General features: G+C 40.8%; 1 protein-coding gene across 2 annotated transcripts in view; it reads left to right on the top strand.

The window, feature by feature from the left end:
- PAG1 (phosphoprotein membrane anchor with glycosphingolipid microdomains 1) overlaps window positions 1-21,477 on the top strand; it is a 137,501-nt gene that overhangs the window by 39,416 nt on the left and 76,608 nt on the right. Inside the window, exon 2 of one of the 2 annotated variants that reach the window (XM_047725906.1) lies at window positions 5,882-5,951. The exons of the other annotated variant lie outside the window; for it this stretch is intronic. The gene's annotated coding sequence lies outside the window, so the exon portion shown is untranslated. The remainder of the gene's footprint in view (window positions 1-5,881; window positions 5,952-21,477) is intronic. 2 annotated transcript variants of the gene reach the window in all.

The raw sequence follows: 21,477 nt of genomic DNA on the forward strand, positions 1-21,477 counted from the left end.
AACAGATTTTGTTCCTTGAGGCCAGGCCACCTACCCACCAAAGATTGCATTCAGGTACCCATAGTGAGGAGCAGGTTTGTTATAACCATGTCAAAATTTATCAGAATGATGTTAGATTGGCTCAGTTTGTTCATTTCTTCTAGCTTAGAAAAGCTGAAAGAATTATCACAGATCTAGAAAAGGTCCCATCTAACCAAGAGGGTTTGTATCAAATATTTATGGATAATGAGATTAAAGAGCACTTGTTTATACCTTCTTGACTCATGTAGGCACATATAATATTTAGCGGTGACTGTGCATATGCTTTGGGACACAGTGACACAATGGCCACACTCTGGGGTGACAGCTATAAGTGAATCCAATCTGAAATGGTATGTTTCAGTGAGGCTCCACTTTTGATCAGACTTGGGTTTGACACTTGACTCAGCCACTCACTGACTGTGTTACTTATCCTTTCCAAGGCTCAGTGTTCCCCTCTGTGGAACCAGAATAACAGTAGTACAGAGCCCATGGAATTCTCCTGAGCGTTACGTGAGATGAGGTTGTACGGGATGTGTAGCACAGCATTTGCAAGTAGTAGGCCTCATAAGCGGTCATTTTTACTCTCCAAAATAAAACTACTGCAAGTGACAGCATCTGGGATCATTTGGGACTGAAAGAGAAGAGTGAGAGATTCTAAATTTGGAATTTTTATATTATTTCACCTGTGAGTGTTTGTACGGGAGTTTGTATCTGGGTTAATGAAAATGTCACACTCTGTTTATCAGGAATAAAGCTGTTATTGAAGCAGAGCCCACATTAATTAGGCTCAACCTCATCTTTCATCCTGCAGTGTCGTGTACAGCTGTTGTTTTCTTTGTTTTATGAAATTAACTATAAAGAGTGAAGGCAGTCTGCTCATATTTAAAGGAGACACAAAATCCTGAGTAATTACAATAGCAGGAAGCTGGAGCTTTGAAAAGCCGTATTATATGTTTTGCCAATACCGTATATTTTGCATCAGTGCCTAGTAATGGGTCTCCGTAGACAAGTGGAATTATTCAGGCTGGATGGAGGGCGCTAAGTATCAGTTTGCTACCTCGAAGGCCAGTGAGAGCAGAGGGGCTAGCTGGAACCTGGTCTCAGGCAGCAGGGGGATGTCATTTGCTTACAGCAAGGGCGGGAATGTGAATGAGGCGCTCAGAGGGGCTGCATTCTTTGGTAAATGGAATCTAAAGCCTGCCAGCAATATTGTAAGGCTGCAGGGCAGGACGGAGCAAGGGCACGAGGCAGCTGGATGGAAACCCAGGAAGCCAAAATGAGCCGTTTAAAGTGGAGGAGGGGGAGCAGAACCCCAGGGAAGTCCCTAACCTCAGAAACTGATTCAGTAGCTCCTTTTTATCTGGTGCCTGTGGCTTCTGGTCAGGCTCAGACGTAAGCCAGTTCTCCCTCAAATTTAGTGTGCACATGAGTCACCTGGTAAATGTAGATTCGGATTCAGTAGATCTGAAAGTCTGCATTTCACCCAGGTCCCCAGATGCTGATGCTGCTACGGGTCCGGGGACCACACTTTGAATAGTGAGGGTTTAGCCCACTCTCCCTCCAATCATCCTGTTCTCCAGTCACCACCTCTTTGTGTTCAGTTGTACCCCACTCCTTACTTTCAGGCATTTTGGGGCTCTGCCAGGACCTACAATCCATTGATGCTGCTAATTTCCACTGTCACTCCCGCGGGTTCTCCTTTCGCAGTCAACCCGCTTAGATGCCATTCTCTCTCTCCATTCCCTCCACACATTCCTTTGCTATACCCTCAGGTTCTTTGCTTCTTTCTCTTGTTCCTCATTTTACTCACCTGCTTACTTTATCTCTCTACCCGTCCACATCTGCATCTGTGCTGCTGATGTGGCCAGAGGGACACGCACCCCTGCACTAATAGGTCTTTTTTTTACCTCAGTGGATCCCTTAAGACTGCTGATTTCCTTGTCCATTCATTCACACTTTCCCTCTCCCAGAGGACTCAGCCCTACTTTCTGCTCTTCTGTGAAACCTTCACCGTTTTCTTTCCCCTCTTTAATTTCAGCTGATAAAATTGCTTCTCACATTCATCTGTTGAGTTCACCCCCATGTCTGCATGTGGGCCCATGTCTGTGGTCTCCTCTGCAGGAGCCATGGGAGCACTGAGCATTCTCTGAGTCTCCCAGTGGTGCCACCATGATGGTCACGTTGAAGGGCATGCATGACTGTACCCATGCCCCAGACTAGCTTCAGTTGTTCAGTAATTCTCATAACTGTTTTGCCAGGTGGCTGGTTTGTCTCCCATCCCCTACCAGGACACTCCATGAGGGCTGGGAATTTTGTCTGCCTTGGTCAGTATGGAAACACCACCAGGAATAGTGTCCAACACATGGAAACTATCCTTAAATAAAGCATTTGAACAGATATTAGATGTATTAGAGTGGAAGATGTGATTATATTTGAAGAGAATCTGAAAAAGCCAATTATAACAAAACAGCATATCAACATAGATATTTAAAAAGCCATTGTCATCCTTTCTAAACAGACAAGGCTCTGGGAGACCCTTGTTTGGGGACCCCTTTGGACCTGACTGTGCTGAATGTCTTAGAGGTTGTTGAGCCTGCCAGGCTCTTCCGGGATCAGGAGGGAAAATGACCAACATCCAGTTGTGTCCAAGAATTCCTGTCCTCTCTCAGTAAACACTCTCAAGGAGGTCAATAGTCACGTGAGCCTTTAACCAACCCTCCTGTTCTGGGCTACAGAGCATGTTGTCTTCACTTGGGACCTGACAGAGAGCTGTAATGAAAGCATTTGACAATTCCACAGGCTAACTATGCCTACTTCGTCGTGCGTTTAGCAAAGAGGATATTTTTGGCCATGCATATGATGCTGTTTGGGCCTGTGCTTATGAAAACAACCACGTACGTGGCTTTAAGTTGGTAGAGGAAATGTCTTATGAAGCCACAAATGGAGGCACTCTCCATGGGATTGTGTAGTGCTGCCCATTCTCAAGGATGAGAAATGCAGGCAGTTGGTCCATTGCAAGTGAAGGAAAGGCGTATCAGTGTGAAAAGTTCTAGAGATATTTATTTTAATTTCATTCTGAAGAGTTTTGCTTTTAATAACATTGCCAGCATAGATCCTTGCCTCCCAAGCTTTTGAGCAAGCTTTGGTTTAGGAAGCCAAAGCAGAGTGTGTTTTGTATTAGGGCCGAGAATACAGAGGGTGCTCAATATATGTGCTTTCCTCCCTCTCTTTTCCCTCACCCGTGCCCTTCCTGCTGGTCCTCATCCAATTTGTTGTCTTTCTGCAAAGTATGGAAGTTAAGATAAAAATATTATTATGCTTTAATAAGTCATCATTCATTGAGACCAGGATTCTCAGCTAGGAAGTGATTTTGCCATTCAGGGGACAGTTGCCTAAGTCCAGAGACCTTTTTGGTTATCACAGCTGAGGGGTGGAGGAACACCAACCCTTCAGAACAAAGAATTTCCCAGCCCCACATTCCAGTGCTCTGTACTTTGCACTGCTTTTTGTAGTTTACTTCTCTACTGGACTCTAATAAGAGACGGGAAAAATTGGGGGGTGTCTGGGTGGCTCAGTTGTTAAGCGTCTGCCTTCAGCACAGGTCATGATCCCAAGGTCCTGGGATCGAGCCCCACATCGGGCTCCCTGCTCAGGGGAACCTGCTTCTTCCTCTCCCAGCCCCCCTGCTTGTGTTCCCTCTTTCGCCGTGTCTCTATCAAATAAAATCTTTAAAAAAAAAAAAAAAAGAAAGAAAGAGAGAGAGAGAGACAGGCAAGATTGAGAAGGATGTGACAGGCTGTGGGTCTAGGTTGGTGGACCACCCCTGCCAGGTACCAGCATCCACCTACTCTGGATAAGCACATTACAAATCGTTTCCAGCTAAAAAAACAAGTGCTTGACTAGATACTCATTTCTAGAGGAGTTGTTCGACCTCTTAAAAAGGCAATAAACTGACAGTGTGGCAGAGGCAGGGAGAACTGTGGGTGGGAGCTTAGGGAGATGAGGTGGAGGCTCCGCTAGGGTGCTGGGCATGGTGGCAGGTGCCATGATGGGGAGCTCGTCACACCGTGCCAAGTGGCTTGGGTTTCATCCGAAGAGCTTTGGAGAGTCCTATGCGTGGAGCCCTCACTCTCTTTTCTGTGGTCTCTTCACAACCTGGACATATGTCTGTTGTTACCTGTGTCTCTGTATCATGTATATTGGTAACTTGGTCTCTGGAACTGGGCTTTCTCCTCTTCGCTTTGAGATAGCACAGAGGTTTATCAGTAGGCTTGTTAGACAGAGGTAGCAGAGTCTCAAAATAGTTCTCCACTTCTAAACAGGTGCTACTCCCAACACTTGCTTCTGACGAAGTTGACTAGAGATTGAAATGCACCTTCCTGGCTCTATAAATGATAAATTTTCAGGAAACCTACCAAAACCCATGATATGGCTGAACTGTAATGCTTAGTGGTTCAGAATGGGGAATTTCCTAGCAAAAGGCAAAGAGGAAAGAATTTCCGTTGCCTTTCTTTGTTGAAATTTGGTAAATGTGATCTTTACCCTTTCCCTGCCTCCCCGATGTGTTACTCTCCCTTGCCATTTACTGCCCTTTTTCTCTTGGAGCTTATATTCAGGCTCTTAGTCTATGTGGGTGGAGGCTCCATGAGGTGCAGTAGGGGTTGGGGAGCTCTTTGTGGCCCCTGGAGAGTCTGATATGGCAGCTCACAGAGCAAACACCACCTTGCTTATTGTCGATTTTACTATTTTTTGTTCTTTCTAGCATTCACTTGCATTTCATTTTTTTTGGTAAGAAATGGCTTTTCTCTTTTACACTACCAAAAAGAAAAAAAATTTGCATCGGTTTACATCAGTGGATACTGTTTCTGAGAATATTTAGTCTAGTTTTTGGGCCATTCTTTCATGACCCCTGCCTTTTTCTTCCACTTAACATATTTTAAGTTGCCTTCCTAGATCCATAGTCAACAAAAACAAAATTTCAGATTTGAGATTACATCCCTCAAAATAGCATCACCCTTCCTCTTAGAGGAAATGATCTTTATAAGTAATATGGTTTTGGGGCTCAGGGGGTTAAGCCTCTGCCGTCAGCTCAGGTCATGATCTCAGGGTCCTGGGATCGAGCTCCACATCGGGCTCTCTGCTCAGCCATGAGCCTGCTTCCTCCTCTCTCTGCCTGCCTCTCTGCCTGCTTGTGATCTCTCTCTCTCTCTCTCTGTCAAATGAATAAATTAAAAAATCTTTAAAAAAAAATAAGTAATATGGTTTTTATTTTAAGGTAAGAAATGATGCTAACAAATATATAGCATGTTTCAAGATGAAAATAAAATAATATGCCTAAATATATTGTAATAATTATTACACTGTTCTGTACCACTTTATTCCAACTATCTTTCTCTTGAAAAGGCCATCGTCATCTGGGACATGCAGCCCTTTTTGTTTTAACCCATGGTATCTTGCAGAACTCAGAAGGTCTCTGTGTGAGGTGTGCAGTACTAACCCACAGTCACTGTCAGTGTCTGTGGAGAGAAAGACAGAATGCAGCAATGTGTCTAAAACCTCCTGGGCATAATTATTCATCGTCGGGAGCACATGTGATGTCATTTACACTTTTCTGCATATATAACTTTCAGATAAATATATAGGTCTGTGAATATTTTAAGTGAAAGGTTTAAACGTTGTTTTTCAACATTCTTTTTTATAGTATTAAAATACTAAAGGTTAATTAAAGAATTGTCATTTGCTTTTCTTATTGTTCAGAACCCTAATAAGTAAATGAAAAGGTGATCATTTTACCCTTAGCTATTGTAATGTTCCTTCAGTTCAGAGTTTTGAAATTGTTTCTTCTTGTGTTTCCCTTCAGAAAACACGAGGCCGTTCTCTTATTTCAGCAGTTGGGTGTAACTTCAGAGCCGGGAAGGAGTGATTTCAAGGTATTCACGTATCTGATATATTCTATGTTCTCGCTTATTCAAGCTTGCTTTTAGCTTAACTTTGTATGGGAATCGATAGATTATTTGGGGACTCTGCACCGTAGAACTTAGACACAGCTTTGAAACTGAAAAATCTCAGGAGTGTTAGCCTGTGCAGTTCCAAATTCAGCACCAGGGGTTTTTGCCGTAGAGACTGTGAGACATCAATGGTTATGCTTCCTATAGTGCGGCATTTCCTATTGGTGACGGGCACAACCCTGGCTCTGCCTTCTAATGCCAGTGGGAGACTGGGCAAAATGCCTACCCTCTCGGTCTCTCTACTCAACTTCGAGATAAGGATAATCACTGTTACCGTCTTAAGGGTTTGTTGGAGAGATTAATAGGATGCTGTGGTGTTCCCCACTGTCACTGCCACCACAATCGAAATTGTGAGGCTGTGTTTACTGTTCTCAGTGGTGTAAGGAATCTCATATATGCTAATGATAAAGTTGTATCAAATTTCCTTAATGACTTTGGGTCATTTTCGAATCGAACCAAATCCAGAAAAAAATCATCCAACCTAAGTGAAGGACAAGTTAACACAAAGATATTTTAGATTTAATTATAGCAGTTAGCTTACTACTTGATTATCAATTTTTATAATGAATTCTGGGCTGCAAAGTGCTATGTTCACCCATTTAAAAGATTTACAAACCTCAAACACTGTGACCTGACTGACCCCTATCCATTATACATCATTATGCAATTCCTCTGCGGGGCTAGAAAGAAAGGCATACATCTGGCTTGAATGTTCCCGATCTCTTTACAGAATGAATCCAGTAAAATAGGCCACTGTCTTTTAATTAAATCTTTCTTTTAAGTTGCTGAGAATTTCTTTCTATTTCAGAGTAACCCTTTCCTCTTACAAGAACAGGGGGTGATTTCGGGGTCATTTTGATTACCCTCTGAGGTCTTTCTAAATATGACTACAGATTCTGGAAAACAGCCTGCCTTTTGTTAGTTAACTTAGCCTAAAGAATCAGTGCATTAAGAGCTTTGATTATCCACACTACAAAAATGCCTCACTCTGATCTCCCAACATTTGACAAAAATCTCAATTTGGGGATTAAATATTTTCTCTAATGCACTTCCATTTCCACTAGCTGCTTGCCTTACTCATTTTATTTGTGGGCCTGAAATGAAACATTATCCAGTTAGGGGGCATTAAGATTTAACTCAGAAATCTATGTATTCTAGAATAGGTCTCAGATGTTTCTGTAGTGGAATCACAGTCTTGAGTTTTTGGAAAGCATTGTATTGTGTGCTCCTTTTCTTGTTCATGGCCGATTGCTTAAATTTAACCGAGGATTTTTTTTTCTCCTGCCAAATTTCCAGTGTGCTCTCTGCCAAATTCCTGACCTCAGTGTTTTGGTTATCTTCACTTGTGTATCCCAGGCAGCTCTCAAAATTAATACTGGTTTCAGTGAAACATTTTCCCCTTGCCCGCCTGCTCGCCTTCTGCTTCTAACGGATTCCTTCTCCTGGAATCAATATCTCAATTAACGGCATCACTGTCAACCCTGTGACTTAAGCCAGAAATCTCCAACCTGACATTGCTTCACCCTCTGCATCCAGTGCACACCAGATTCTGGATTTAAGATCATATATGAAAATTCCAAGAACAGTGACTGGGGCTTGATGAGGCCAAATATTAACTGCCAGCTGCTACAAATGTTCGCTGTAAATATCTTCCCAGTCTCTCCTCTGTCTCCTACCATCACTACATTAGCTCTGGCCCTCAGGACTGGGCTTCAGTCTGTTGTTAGAACTAACGTAAGTCTCTTCCAAAACTCTACCAATTTTAGGTCCCTTGCTCCCCGATTTAGAACATGGCTTCCTGCTCAGTGACTTCTGTACACGCTTTAACCTTGAGGATAGATCCAGACACTTTGGTGTGGACTCCACGACTGGCTCTGTGCACCCTTCTCGTGCACTGCTTGCCTCTCCCCACTTCAGCATCGCTGCTTCATTTAGACCGAATTTCTCAGGATATTCCAACACACAGTGGGCTTTCAGGCACACGTGCCTTTGTGCGTGCTGTCACTTCTGAGAATGCCCTTGCCCCTTTTTTCCTTGATAAATTCCAGCGCACCCTTCCAGATCCACCTCAGTTTCCATGTCCTGCGAGAAGCCCTCCTGATCCCCCGATATAACTGGGCCTCCACAGTTCTTAAGTTGTTGTGTCTCTGATGGTGCTGTATTTAATTATCCACTTATATATGTCTGACCCTCCTGTAGATACTTTTGGAATTTTAATTGTGTGTCATTTCCAACTTAGAAGTAGATTCAGCCAATATCCTCACCAGCTTGGGTGATGACAGTAGTCATCATCATCACTGTGCTTAAATTTGAGGTTCAAAATTTAGATTACCCCCACCTATTTCCAGGCCTCTAATGCGCCTTTGACTTGGAAAAAGTGCTTTAAATTTCCAGACTTGTTCTTCCCATGTATCAGAAAGACAAGCAATGAGAAGGAACAGCATCAGTAACTGTTTGGTGAGACATGAGCCCTAATCCAAATCAACACGAGTGTGTTTCTTGAGAGACCACAGTTAACACAGTTAGCAATAGACTGGATCTTTGAGGAGCTAGAGAAAAAAGAATGGAATTCATTTTTAATTCCAACCAGTTGTGAACAGGAAGACAAAAGCCTTGGCTTTGTAGTCAGAGGTTACCACAGACCTGTCAGGGCTTTGAACAACTGTCTCCACTGTGAAAATAGGTTTAGCTTGTCAGGTGAGAGCAGGGCTGAGGAAATAGTGACTTTAGCCAGCTTTTATCTCTTGTTTCATCTTTGGCTCACAAAGATGAGGTTAATTGCAGCAGAAGCTATTAGCTTTATTTTTAAAACCAGTCAATTTTAATAGCAACCTGCTTCTGCCCTGAAAAATGTCCAAGAGCAGTAAGAAAGAGCTGAATATAAAAGTATGTGTTACGTCGTGAATCTTGGCTTTCTCTGGGCCAGTAGTCAACCAAATCCTTGGCAGTCTCTCTAATCTTTTTCTTTTTTTGCTGTCCTTAGCTACATTTATTGTGTGTGTGTGTTCTGAGTTATAAAAGCAAGATAGATATTCACTACAGAAAACTGGAAAATCCACAACTCCCTAGGAAGGAGAAAAGCTTCCGCGGGAGGCTCTTAGCCAAAGAGAACCATTATCAGCATCTTGGCTGCTGTCAGCTTTGTAGAGTTTTCTCCAAGCAAACATAAATACTTTTCATGTTCTTATGTGAAATCTTGCATACATAGGAGAATTAATAATACAGTGAATTCTCATATAATCACAATCCATATTCACACACTATCAAGATTTTGGTACCATTGGTTCATCCATCTCTTTTTTCTCCTTCCCTACCTCCTCCCTTCTGGAAGTATCTGCTAACTACTTTGTAAAGGAAAAGGGAAATCCTGATACTAAGAACTATGGCAGGCAAGCATTTGCCTGCCAATTTCCCCTACCCTCGCTTACCTTTTATTAGGGTGCAAAAGGTATGGTTTTACACTCAGTTATTGCATTTTACTTTGGGGATAAGTAGCCTTAAAGCTCAAGTCTATCACGTGCTAGATGGGTATTGATTTTTCCTCTTAAATCAATGTTTCCCCAGAGCATAGTTTTATTTATTCATAAAGCTAAGATGATGTCTGACAGGAGTTATAGCAGCGTAAGGCTGTGGTGAAGGCACAATACGGGGATCTTTTGTAAGACTCGAAAATCAATGATGCTGGAGGGTTACTTCATAAGCCTGAAAAAGTGCATTTGCTGTGCTCCCAAGTGTGAAAGGAAAATTTCAGCATATGGTTAACTTCCATCCTCTGTTTTTTTTTTTTTTTTTTTTTGGTGCCACTTTGCAAATGAACCTAAATGAAGTGTGACTAAAATTGGAACATCAGGCTGGATAGAATCAAAGCTTCAACGACAACCCCTCGCTGACACCAAGTCTGTCAGCTCGCTCCTGAAAGATGTGCTAGGCCTGTTGATTGCAACGCTGTAATGTTGCCCCATAGTGCAGGGATCCCACAGTGTGGGTATTTCTCCCCAAAGAGCAGGTAACACAAGTGTGTTCCCTTTTGGGGATACTTCCTTCACTGTGGAATACTTTTGTCTACTTGGTGGTATTTTAAGAAGATAGGATACCTCTGTGGGGCACCTGGGTAGCTCAGTTGGTTAAGCATATGCCTTTGGCTCAGCGGCTCAGGTCATGATCCCAGGGTCCTGGGATTGAGCCCTCCATCAGGCTCCCTGCTCAGCATGCACATGTGGGTGAGGGGAGGGACAGAGGGAGAGGGACAGAGAGAATCTCAAGCAGACTTCCAGCTGAGTGCCAAGCCCGCCACGGGGCTTGATCTCATGACCTATGAGATCATGACCTGAGCCAAAAAACAAGTCAGATTCTTAACTGACTGAGCCACCAAGGTGCTCCTGGAATTTTATCTATCAGTTCTCTTATCTTTACATGGTAGAACTGGCTGAGGAGTCAGATGACTTGGATGCTAGTTTCATTATTTATTCCTAGCAGCTGGGTGACCCAAGGTAGAGTGCTTGAGCTTCTCAAGGACTGAAATTTTGTTTATAGTGTCATTGTGTTTGTTCATTAAAATAAAATAAAGTTATTCACTTGACTTCTATCGTCTTCTATATATCAAGATTTTTTTTCTTTTAAAAGTAACTTGTTGATATTTTTTAAAGAGGACGGAAAGAGAAAACAAAAGAAAAAATGGGTTGTTGAAATGAGGACTATTTTTGCATGAAAAACAAAGCTTTTTCCAGTTTCAGTGGTCCACGATTTTGTGTGAAAAGATATCCAATGATTAACTCAGCTACCAGTAGCCACAGTTTCCTTAGAAAGTTCAGAACCATTGAGGACACACCTTGAGTTCAGGAACTGGAAACTTCACTACCTGCTTCGGAGGGCAGCTGGGTGCTCCTGTTGGGTCTGTAGCTCCCAGGGGGCCCCAGTCTCCCTCCAGAGCTTTGGGAGAAATCTCTAAGACATTGCCCCTTTGGCTCTTCCCTGTTTGATCTCTCCTGGTAGCAACAGTGAGAGCCTCTTCAGAGGAAGGTTCTAGGAACTAGAAAGGAAAGGATGTAAAGCTGTTCACTGTGGTTACTGTTCACTGCTGGTCACATTTGTTTTTCTTTGTCTCGCTGTGTTAGGCATTGATACAGTGGGGTGGCATGTCCATGTTCAAGGGTTTCTCCCATTAAGCCCCAAGAAAGTTGCTATTCTTTTCATGAGTAGATGACTCACTTGGCAAAAGTAAGAAGATTCCAAGAGTTACTTTTTGGAGTGTTAAGGCTGAGATTTTTTTTTTTTTTAATTCAGTTAACCAACATATAGTACATCATTAGTTTTTGATGTAGTATTCAGTGATTCATTAGTTGTGTGTAACACCCAGTGCTCATCATAACACCTGCCCTCCGTAATACCCATCACCTGGTTACCCTATCCTGCCACCCCCTTCAGTTTGTTTCCCGGAGTCCAGAGTCACTCATGCTTTGTCTCCCTCTCTGATTTCTTCCCATTCAGATTTCCCTCCCTTCCCCTGTGGTCCTTCATGCTATTCCTCATGTTTCACATATGAGAGAAACCATATGATAATTGTCTTTCTCTGCTTGACTTATTTCATTCAGCATAATCCCTTCCAGTTCCAACCATGTTAGTGCAAACAGTGGGTATTCATCCTTTCTGATGGCTGAGAAATATTCCATTGTATATATGAACCACATCTTCTTTATCCATCATCTGTTGAAGGACATCTCGGCTCCTTCCATAGTTTGACTCTTGTAGACATTCCTGCTGTGAGGTTGAGGTCTTATCTTCAGCAGAAACTCAAACCGCCTGGCATGAGAAGCACACTACAGGACCTGTTGGAAGAGGAGGGGGTTGGCTCTTTGGACTCTAACCATTAGGTTAAGGTTATTTGTTATGTTTTCTTGGGGCGCCTGGGTGGCTCAGTGGGTTAAAGCCTCTGCCTTCGGCTCAGGTCATGATCCCAGGGTCCTGGGATCGAGCCCCGCATCGGGCTCTCTGCTCAGCAGGGAGCCTGCTTCCTCCTCTCTCTCTGCCTGCCTCTCTGCCTACTTGTGATCTCTGTCTGTCAAATAAAAAAAAAAAAAAAAAAAGGTTATTTGTTATGTTTTCTAAACAGCTTTAACAAAGGCTTCCAAAGTCTTTTTGACATTCCTCCAGTATAATCAGCTTCATATTCTTTAATCCTACCCTTCTTCCCCATCTTTGAAAATTAATTTTGCACCCCTCCAGGAAGCTGTTTAGGAAATTCATTCTTCTTTAGCCCTCTGGGCTCAGCAAGTCAACACTCGTCATCAGTGGAATGATAGGTGTCACCACTAGCTAGCTGACCCTGTATCCAAATTGGTAATACATGACGATTCTGAGTTCCCAGAGGACCTCTGGGAACAACCATAGTTTCTCCAGATGTTGACATGTTGCTCGGTCATGCCAGAGCCCGCCCGCCCTTCGTGTGCCTCATGCAGACACACGAAGGTGTCTGTCTCTGTAGACACCAGACAGGTTATGCTGATAGCCTGTCTCTGTTGGGGGTTTTTAACAATGACGAATCAGAAAACAGGGGAAAAGACAAGAAATTAGAACTCTTTCCAAAACTTCATGTAGGGAAATGACCACAAGGCTGAGAATTCTTTGAAACTGATTATTTCATAATGGGACAGCCAGAAAATATAGAAACTCAGGAGTGGTAAACCAGGGTTTGCTATTTCATTTACACCGTGCTTTGCCATTGCTCTATACATGCCCCATAGCACGAGGGCACACTGCCAGACATGAATGTGGGAAATTTGTTTTCCCACATTTGAATGTATTTAGGCCATCAAATGTGTACATACAATTTCAGGTGTTGTTAGGCAATTATTAAGCCAAACAGGCTATGTTTGCACAAGACGAGAGAAGTTTAATTTTTAGTTGAGCATGTTCTTGAGCCTCTGCTAAAGAAAGAACTCCTGTTTACTTTAACTGGAGACATTTGCCTCTTGAGTGTATGACTGTGGTATAGGCTGCAGATAGCCACTCAGACTCGAAGCCAGCTGGTGGCACTGGGAATGGGCGTGGGTACTGTTACAGAGCACTGAGACACTGTCAGTTAAATTGTCAGGAGTGACAGGATCAAATTATTTTATTGTTGACTGATTTCAGATTGCTTTGTCTTATAATCTTTTTATGTAATCTGACCAATATTCTACTGTTTAAAAATTATGTATGCTTCAAACACAAAAACGGGGAAAATGCAGGATTGTGAGACTAATTCACATCTCTCCAATTTTCCCAGCAAAGATAGTTCTTCCAGGTTGAAAGCATAGAGGATGGCTTCTTCTTGACAAACAGATTGCAACTTAAACGTTACCTGCTCAAAGAGGACCTCCCAAGCATCCATGGCTTAGGAACCCCTCAAGACATTCTCACTTCTTAATCCTTGACCTTCTTAATTTACTTCCCCACTGATACTTGGTGTTAGTCTTTTGTCAGTCTTTACCTATCAGGAAGTGAGCTGAGTCTTTGTCTGTTTTTTTCACCATGTATGCTCGGCGCCCAGAGCAGTGCCTGGCCGTTAGAGAGCACCCGAATGTTCTGGATCTGCTTTCTTCTCCGGATCTTCCCCTCATTTTCATCTTTGAGACCATTTCATCATTACTGCCTGGAAGCAGACCTGACTGTCACCTTCCCTTGCTGTAGAATCCATGGTATTTTAAACTTTGTATTTTTTGTAATTAGCCTGTGTTCGCTTCCTGGTTGTAGCATCTGGCTGGCATGGTGATAACACATTTCTTGTGTGTTAATGTGATAGGTATTTGAGGCAGGTGAGTCCTGTCAAGTTTTCCAACCATAAGATGGAGCTTACAAAAGATTCTGAGAGAGAAGCACATTTAAGAGTTACCCGTACATTGAAGGGTCGGTTGGATAGATTGTTCTGCTGTGATGGTAGACCCAAGCAATGACTTGTTCTGGCATCCTTTTTTGGTAGTGTTATTTAATTTACCCCTGGGAATAACTCTTGCCAAAGGAAAGCTTTCTTTTTTTGGAAACGGTCTAACTCTTAACCCCCAGGTCCAGCCCAGATGCCAGAGTCTGATCTTGTTGTGTCTGGGACTATCGCTTTTCCATTGATGGCTGCATTTTACATGATAATGAATCCAGTCTTTTCTACAGGTCTGCTTCGTTTATGCAAAACAGATAAAAGTGGGAACGTGTATGAATCAATGTTTTCTTTCAGGTAGCAAAGAAGCTACTGAGGAGCCTGCATATAATTTTATGGTCCCTCATGTCAGGCGAACCAAGGAAGTGTGGGTTCTCTGGTCATCAAAGATAATGTTTGTTGGATAGCGCTAGGCAGACAGAAAACAGATTGGAAATTCAGGGCCTTTGCCACTTCCTGTCTTAGAAAAGTCCACTTGATTTGGACCATCTTTTACACTTTGAAGGAGTCACCTTTTGACCATAGTGGCCTGAAAGCATTAACCACACTCCTGATTTTCAATAATATGGAAAAGTTATTCCAAATTGGTCTTAACTATTAACAGAGGAAAGGCAGAAAATTAAATTAGCAAGGAGGTGTGCTCAATGCTATAGAATCTCTGAAAAATCTAACTCTTGAGAGAAATTTATTCTGCTCTGGAAAGAATAGGTTACTTTTCCAAGAGGTGCTAAAATGGAATAATAGCAGGATTTTCAGTTCTTACCTTAATTTTGCCATCAACTTGTTGTAATTTGCCTTTTAAAAAAAAATCAGCCTGTAAGAAAAACATTCTGGTACTACTCTGTTTCACCTATTATATAGAATTAACTCTGCAGATTAATTTAAAGATAAGGTATACTAATAGTCCAGCATTTCAGAAGTGCTCAGATCTTGGGGTATTTATTGATTTCTGTCTTTGAGCTTGATAAAAAGGTGCCTCAGATCCCTGGAAACAATGAGCTGTCTAAAAATTCTAGGTTAAGAGTAAGTTTCTTGTGGAGCATAACAAATAGCATGGAGGACAAGGGGAGATGGAGAGGAGAAGGGAGTTGAGGGAAATTGGAAGGGGAGGTGAACCATGAGAGACTATGGACTCTGAAAAACGATCTGAGAATTTTGAAGGGGTGGGGGGTGGGAGGTTGGGGGCACCAGGTGGTGGGTATTGTAGAGGGCACGGATTGCATGGAGCACTGGGTGTGGTGCAAAAATAATGAATACTGTTATGCTGAAAAAAATTAAAAAATTAAAAAAAAAAAAGAGTAAGTTTCTCTGGGTGAATAGTGGGAACGAAACTTGGCTTCTTACTAATGGACACAATTTTGAGTTTGGATCTAATGCCAGTGGTCTGGGGCAAAAGCACAAAAACTTACTTACTTAATTTGGACTAATAATCAAGTCTTTTATTCTTTCCAAAAATAGGAAGTAGGAAAAAACATTTAGGCTTTTTAAGTAAGATAAATGTGTTTTAAAGAAACCTGTTTACAGATCCCGGTGTAGCTTTGGAGAGGTAATAGACTCCTTCAGGAATTTAATGACCATTCTGGACTGACCACTCTGAAGAAGGACACATGCACAGAAAGCTTTGCATATAATTGCAGGCAGTCTAGAGACTCCCCAAAGTTGGCCAAGGACCTTTTGGCATCCATCTATAGGGCCCTAAATAAGCAAACCCCGACTTGCAATGCTAAGTAGGAGCTACACTTAAATTTTTGTGCAGTAAATACTGGTCATTTAATCCCTGGCATTAATATAGTACCCAATGCGTATTTGAATGTTTGGATGAGTTTTAGTTAAACAGAAAGACATTTATTTAGTCCTTTAACAATGGAGTATATGTTTAAGATTTTGATGACTATTAAAGAAGTAGTTATAAAGCTATTTATAGTTTTATGGAATAACTATAGAAATAAGCAAAAACATTTAAGTGTTATGAATGCTGTTTGCCCTTATATAGCCTAATCATTTTCTTTTCTCTTGCTCTACCTTCCTGGCCTTTCTCTAATATCAAAATACTAAATCCATTTCATGCATAGGTATAATTCATCCCAATGTTCATATTCTTTTGGAAAAATTAAAACTGACTTTAACTCCATTTTAGCAATGATTGATAATTAAATACATTTAATAATTCAGCATATTACATGTGATTATTGAGCTTTTAAAAAAATGGAAAAATAGTATCACTGGCAAAATAAAATATAAGAGTTCATTTGTTTACTTATACCTTAGATTCCCTTTTCTTTTTAGGTTAGTAGATTTTCTTGTATTTCTTACTGCTATATAGGTATATCCCTAGGCTAGCCATTGTTTCACATATCAAGGAAAAAAGCAAAAATATATCTTTACTGAACTGAATACAAATTGAGAATTACATGTTTTCAAATTCATATCATACTAATTGGCCTTACATCTCTATGTTCTTCCTGCGTGATCACATCCAGTCCCAGGGCTTCACTGTCCTCCAACTCAGGTTGGCAAACTGTGACCTACCAGCCAAATGAATACATTCTGACACCTGTTTTTTGTAAATAAAGTTTTATTAGAACAGAAACCCTCATTCGACAGCTGTTGTTTACGGCTGTGTTGATGCTGCAAAGGCAGAGTTGAGTAGTCGTGATAGATCATATGGCCTGCAAAGCCTGAAGTATTGACTGTCTCAGCCCTTGCAGAAAATGATTGCATACCCCTATCTTGCTTATGACTTTCAACCTTCTTCCCGAGATCTTAATTCCTAAATTTAGCCACCTACCAGATTTCTTTACCTCCATGCCCCACACCCACCATAAAATCAACATTTTCCAAACTGAGTTCTTCTTATGTTTGTTTCTCACCCTTATGTTTATTTCCTCTGTCTGAGTTTCCCATCTCAGTTAATGGTACCACCAGAGGCCCAAGGTGCTCCTCTCCTTTATACTGTTCATGCCTGACCTGTCACCAAGGCCAGTCCACTGACTATCCAAAATAGATGCATGCCTGACAGACAGTAATCTAGGCTTTTAAGTAACCAGTGCTTATCGTTCTTACATTCTCAGGCCCCACCTGCAGTTACACCAGAAATTCCTTCTTTGGCCTTTTAGAAGTTGCCATTAACTATAGTCAGTGAGAAATAATTATTGGCATGTTTCCATCAAATAAGCCATGGAGAGATGGGTCCGTTTCTCAACTTTAGATACTGCTTCACAAGTAAGAATTTAGGAGTGCTGGGAAGTCAGAATATTATGAAATTGTACTTTTATCATTTGAATACACTGAAGAGAACATGACCATTTGATTTACTGAGTTGTCCCTTTAAAAGTACTCATTGATGTTTTAAAATTAAATCTTTGTTCTTTGTGCATGGCCTCATTGGCTGGGGCATGACAAGTTAAAAACTCTAACATTAGATTACCATTTTTTTTTTTTTTGGTTCATCCAAAGAACATATTCAGATAACAAATGCATTTCTAACCTCATCAGTATTACTTGAATATTGTTTTAAGGCTTGTGATATTATTAACTCTACATTCTCTTTTATGAATTTAAAATTATGCCATAATAACTAGTGACAAGCATAGAAGAGCATAGTAAAAATAAATAAACTTTGAAATGCAAAAGGATTAGTGGGGATAATAAATCTCCACTCAGAGTTTTAGCAGTTTTGATCTTGGCATTTGTTTTATCCAGCAAATATTACCATAGTACTTTAATTTCAGTTTCTCTATCTGAAAAATGATGCAGGAGCAGTCTTTGTTTTCAAGAACAACAGCGATGTTTACAGCATTTAAGTCCAAAGCAGAGGTCATTAACTAATTCTAATCCTCTGAGCAAAGACATTATTAGCCTTTGTGTAACATTAGGATTTGGTGTTGTTCACACAAAATAATCCAAAGAATAATAGTTCCCCATGCTCAACGGTGATCTTAAAGATTCCTATTTTTCTCTGGTGAATGATTATGTAATACATTAATAGGCTTCTCCAAACACTTCCTGAAATTTTAATTATCTGTAGACTCTCAAAGCTATATTTTGATCAGACATGGAAAGACGCGATGGAGCTCAATTACTGTCAAATTTAGAATGATTTTACGTTCTGATGTAGAGAAAAATGCCTCCCGCCAGCAGACTTCAAAATAGCTGAAATGCTTAGAGAAAAAAAGGAGGTGGTTGAGGACATCAAGCTACAATATTGTCTCCTTGTCCCATGGGTCAGGTGGTCAGGTGCATCGAGGTGGCTGCTGGCTCCAAGACTTTTCACTGGTCCCTTGGTCAGTGGCGGTGGCGGCCTTGGGACCTACCCCCGAAGACACAGGACGCCATACACAAGTCTCCCTATACGGTCTCACATAAAAATCACTTTCAGGTCTTTAGTGAATAGTCTTGAGCAGGTCAGTAGTCCCTTCCAGTGATCTTTTTTCTAAGAACGAGGCAGTTTGGGGCAGAACAAAGAGATGGAGGCTTCTGTCACCAGTGTGGCCCCGATGGAGATTATGTCACCTCAGATGAGCCCCTTAATTCTTTTCCTACGAAATGGGAAGATGATTCCTTCCCTACTTTATGAAAATTGCCAAGGATGGGAATGATGTTTGCAGAGCCCCTGGCATGTGATAGATGCTCCGGAAATTGTGGTGGCCATGGTTGTTGATGTTATAATGACAGCAAGACAACCACAACTATGCTGAGGCATTACACTTGTTAATTATATAACACCTCTGTTGGGTTTTCTCATGTCGGCTCTGTCACTCACTGGTGCTCTCGTTAGCTGAGGGAAGGACGAGTGATCTCAGTCTTATAAATAGATCTTCTCTGGTGATATATTTTCTATGATATGAGATCATGACTTCATGTGATTGAGAAAAATGTGTAAAATCCGTGCAGATATTCATAACAGCACTTTTTTTTAAATGAAGAGGTTGGAACTACCTGCCTCAACAAGGAGGACATTACTAAGGCTATAAAAATAGATAATATTTTATAATTTTTTAATGGTGTATGCAGGCTGTTTTGAAACATGGGAATGTATATCTGAGATAATAACTGAAAATGGTCATTCTGGTGTTTCTTCACTGATGGCAACTTCATAAATATTTCTGTAAAATTAGAGACCAAAGAAAACTTCAGAAGACAACACATAGGGTTTTAATGTTCACTGGTTTCTTTATTTTCCACAAAGTTGCTTAACTTTTAAGAAATTATGAGCTGTCTTAAGTAAGTAATAATCCTCACTTACTCATTCTAATAAGAATGTGCATTCCGTGTTCCTAGTGACAGGTCTGAAGAGGAACTCTTGGAGTGAAATTATTTTGTAAATGAGTCTTCTTTTTCTGGGTTGCCAAAATCTGGTATGTGTATGATAAGCCAAAGAAGTTGAGAAGGTTGAACAGAAGATTTAGATTTTTAATTAATCCAGCACAAATAGAGAAATACATAAGTAGAGACATCGTTCTGTAGCAATTCTGTGCAATTTCTGTGACAATTTGGGACCTCATGGTTTAGAAAACTGCGTAGTCTTTAAAGGGCAGCTGACAGTGATGTATATAAATTAAGACTTGTGTGTGTTCTCATTTTTCCTATCTTTTATCATATCTAACAGGGCCTGTAGCGCAGCAGCGTTCATTTTCCAGAAGAAAGCCATGCCCTCAGGCACTGTGTGGGATCCATCAACTTGGGCTTGTGATAACGCTGGCATCACAGTGATCTACCCTGGCATTCAGACATTATCAGAGACAACTTATAGGTGGATAGGGAAATATGCACTACTAAGATATAATGCTGCAATTATTAGGAGTTTTTTTTAAACGTAAGATGCATTTGTCTCAAGACAAGAAAGGTATAAGGCGAATATAGAGTTAAAATCCTCCAGAGGAAGAAGGTGGTGGAAGGGGATGGACCCATAAAACACACCTGGGCACCCCCTCTCTACTTGTTCAATTCCAGAAGATTGATAATCCCTAGAGGGGCGAGGTGGGGGTTTGTGTTTCATTTGTAATGAGCACATGTTCTACTGTGTTCTGCCTGCTTATCAGCAAGAGTGAGGCTACGATTGTGGGGTCACGTCCCTGGCTGATTGACTCAGTCGCCTGCTTTCCATTTTACTTTGCTTTGTTGGCTTTCTCTACATCATGATTGCTTGTCTTTCTTGCAAGGAAAGTTTCTAGAAGGAAAACTCCCTGAAATCCAAATGTATTTATGACTCATTGATTCATTTATAGGCAGAGATAGATAGATAAAAAGCAACAGGGGTGCTAGTCCTTTTCCTTTCAGGATAAACTATGGGTCTTCTCTCTCATATTTTGACATTTTATGACAACTGCACTTATGAAGAGGCAACCTCCCATTAAAATTGTGGCTGGAGAGCTACAGTGTGGTGCTGGTGCCTGTCTGTGACCTTAGATATGTAAAACCCTAGACCTGAGCTTCAGAAAGAGTCTTCTTCAGTGACATTCTCATCACTGTGCCTATGACTGCATAAATCTCAGCTTGTGTCATTAGATACATTTTGACGTTTTGGTACATGAATGAGGTAGACTAATTGATGTGATTAGATTCTCATTCATTAGATAGAAGATTAAATGCTTTATTTAAAAATGCCAAAGGGTATTTTTAATTTGGCATCTCAATTTTAATTGAAACACTATCATTTGAATTTGAGCATTGAGGAGTAACAATGAAACATTTTTAATTTCTAAAGTAAATGATTAAGCTATATTAAGTTTAAAGCAGTCTTTCCTACCTTTGCTCTTATTGGCGAAATATTTGCAGAGTTATTTTTTTTATCTGTATGTAAAATTAAGAGTACATTGAACCTGCCATATGCATGTCCTTTGTCAATTAGGATGACGGGTGGGCGGGGCGGGGGAGACGAGGAACCATCTCTAACCCAGCATCATTGTGGGGTTTATTACATGTAGGTGCCCAATAACTATTGAATCTCTGAATGGGAATTGGCAATCCGAAATGGTGTACTAGCCTGCCAGTCCTTAGGAATACCACTGAAGCTCTCTGAGCCTCAGTTTCCCCATTTGTAAAGTGGGTATGATGACATCTATTCTGTTGTTTTAAGGGGAAACTTCGAGTCAAAGGAAAAATGTGTGACACATCTTTGAAAACTGGAGAGGGCTTTCTCTGAGTAGTCATTACCAGAATTATTATTGTGTTTTAAGACTGCTTGTTAGTACCATATGTTTGTTAGTTCTGGCATCCAGTTAGCATTCCATAAAGGCATATTTCAGTTAAAAAACAGATTGTGCCAAAAATAAAATTGAAGAGAAATTAGTAATTTATCACATTAATTGACCTCTAAAGTTTTATTGAAATACTGTGTTTATTTTGACAAAATTGTAATTACTAATGTATTAAATTTATAATTAATTTAATAATTAGTTTAGTTTTTTAGATTTTTCTCATGGTGGGTCACTCAAAAACATACACTTAGACAACCAAATCATTATTTCCCAAAAAACACAGCACATTGATTTTTGTATGTATGCGAGGCTTTTTATGTAAGAGTGAGATAATGTAATG

Source organism: Lutra lutra, chromosome 4 (genome assembly GCF_902655055.1).
Source record: "Lutra lutra chromosome 4, mLutLut1.2, whole genome shotgun sequence".
NCBI classification, from domain to species: domain Eukaryota; kingdom Metazoa; phylum Chordata; class Mammalia; order Carnivora; family Mustelidae; genus Lutra; species Lutra lutra.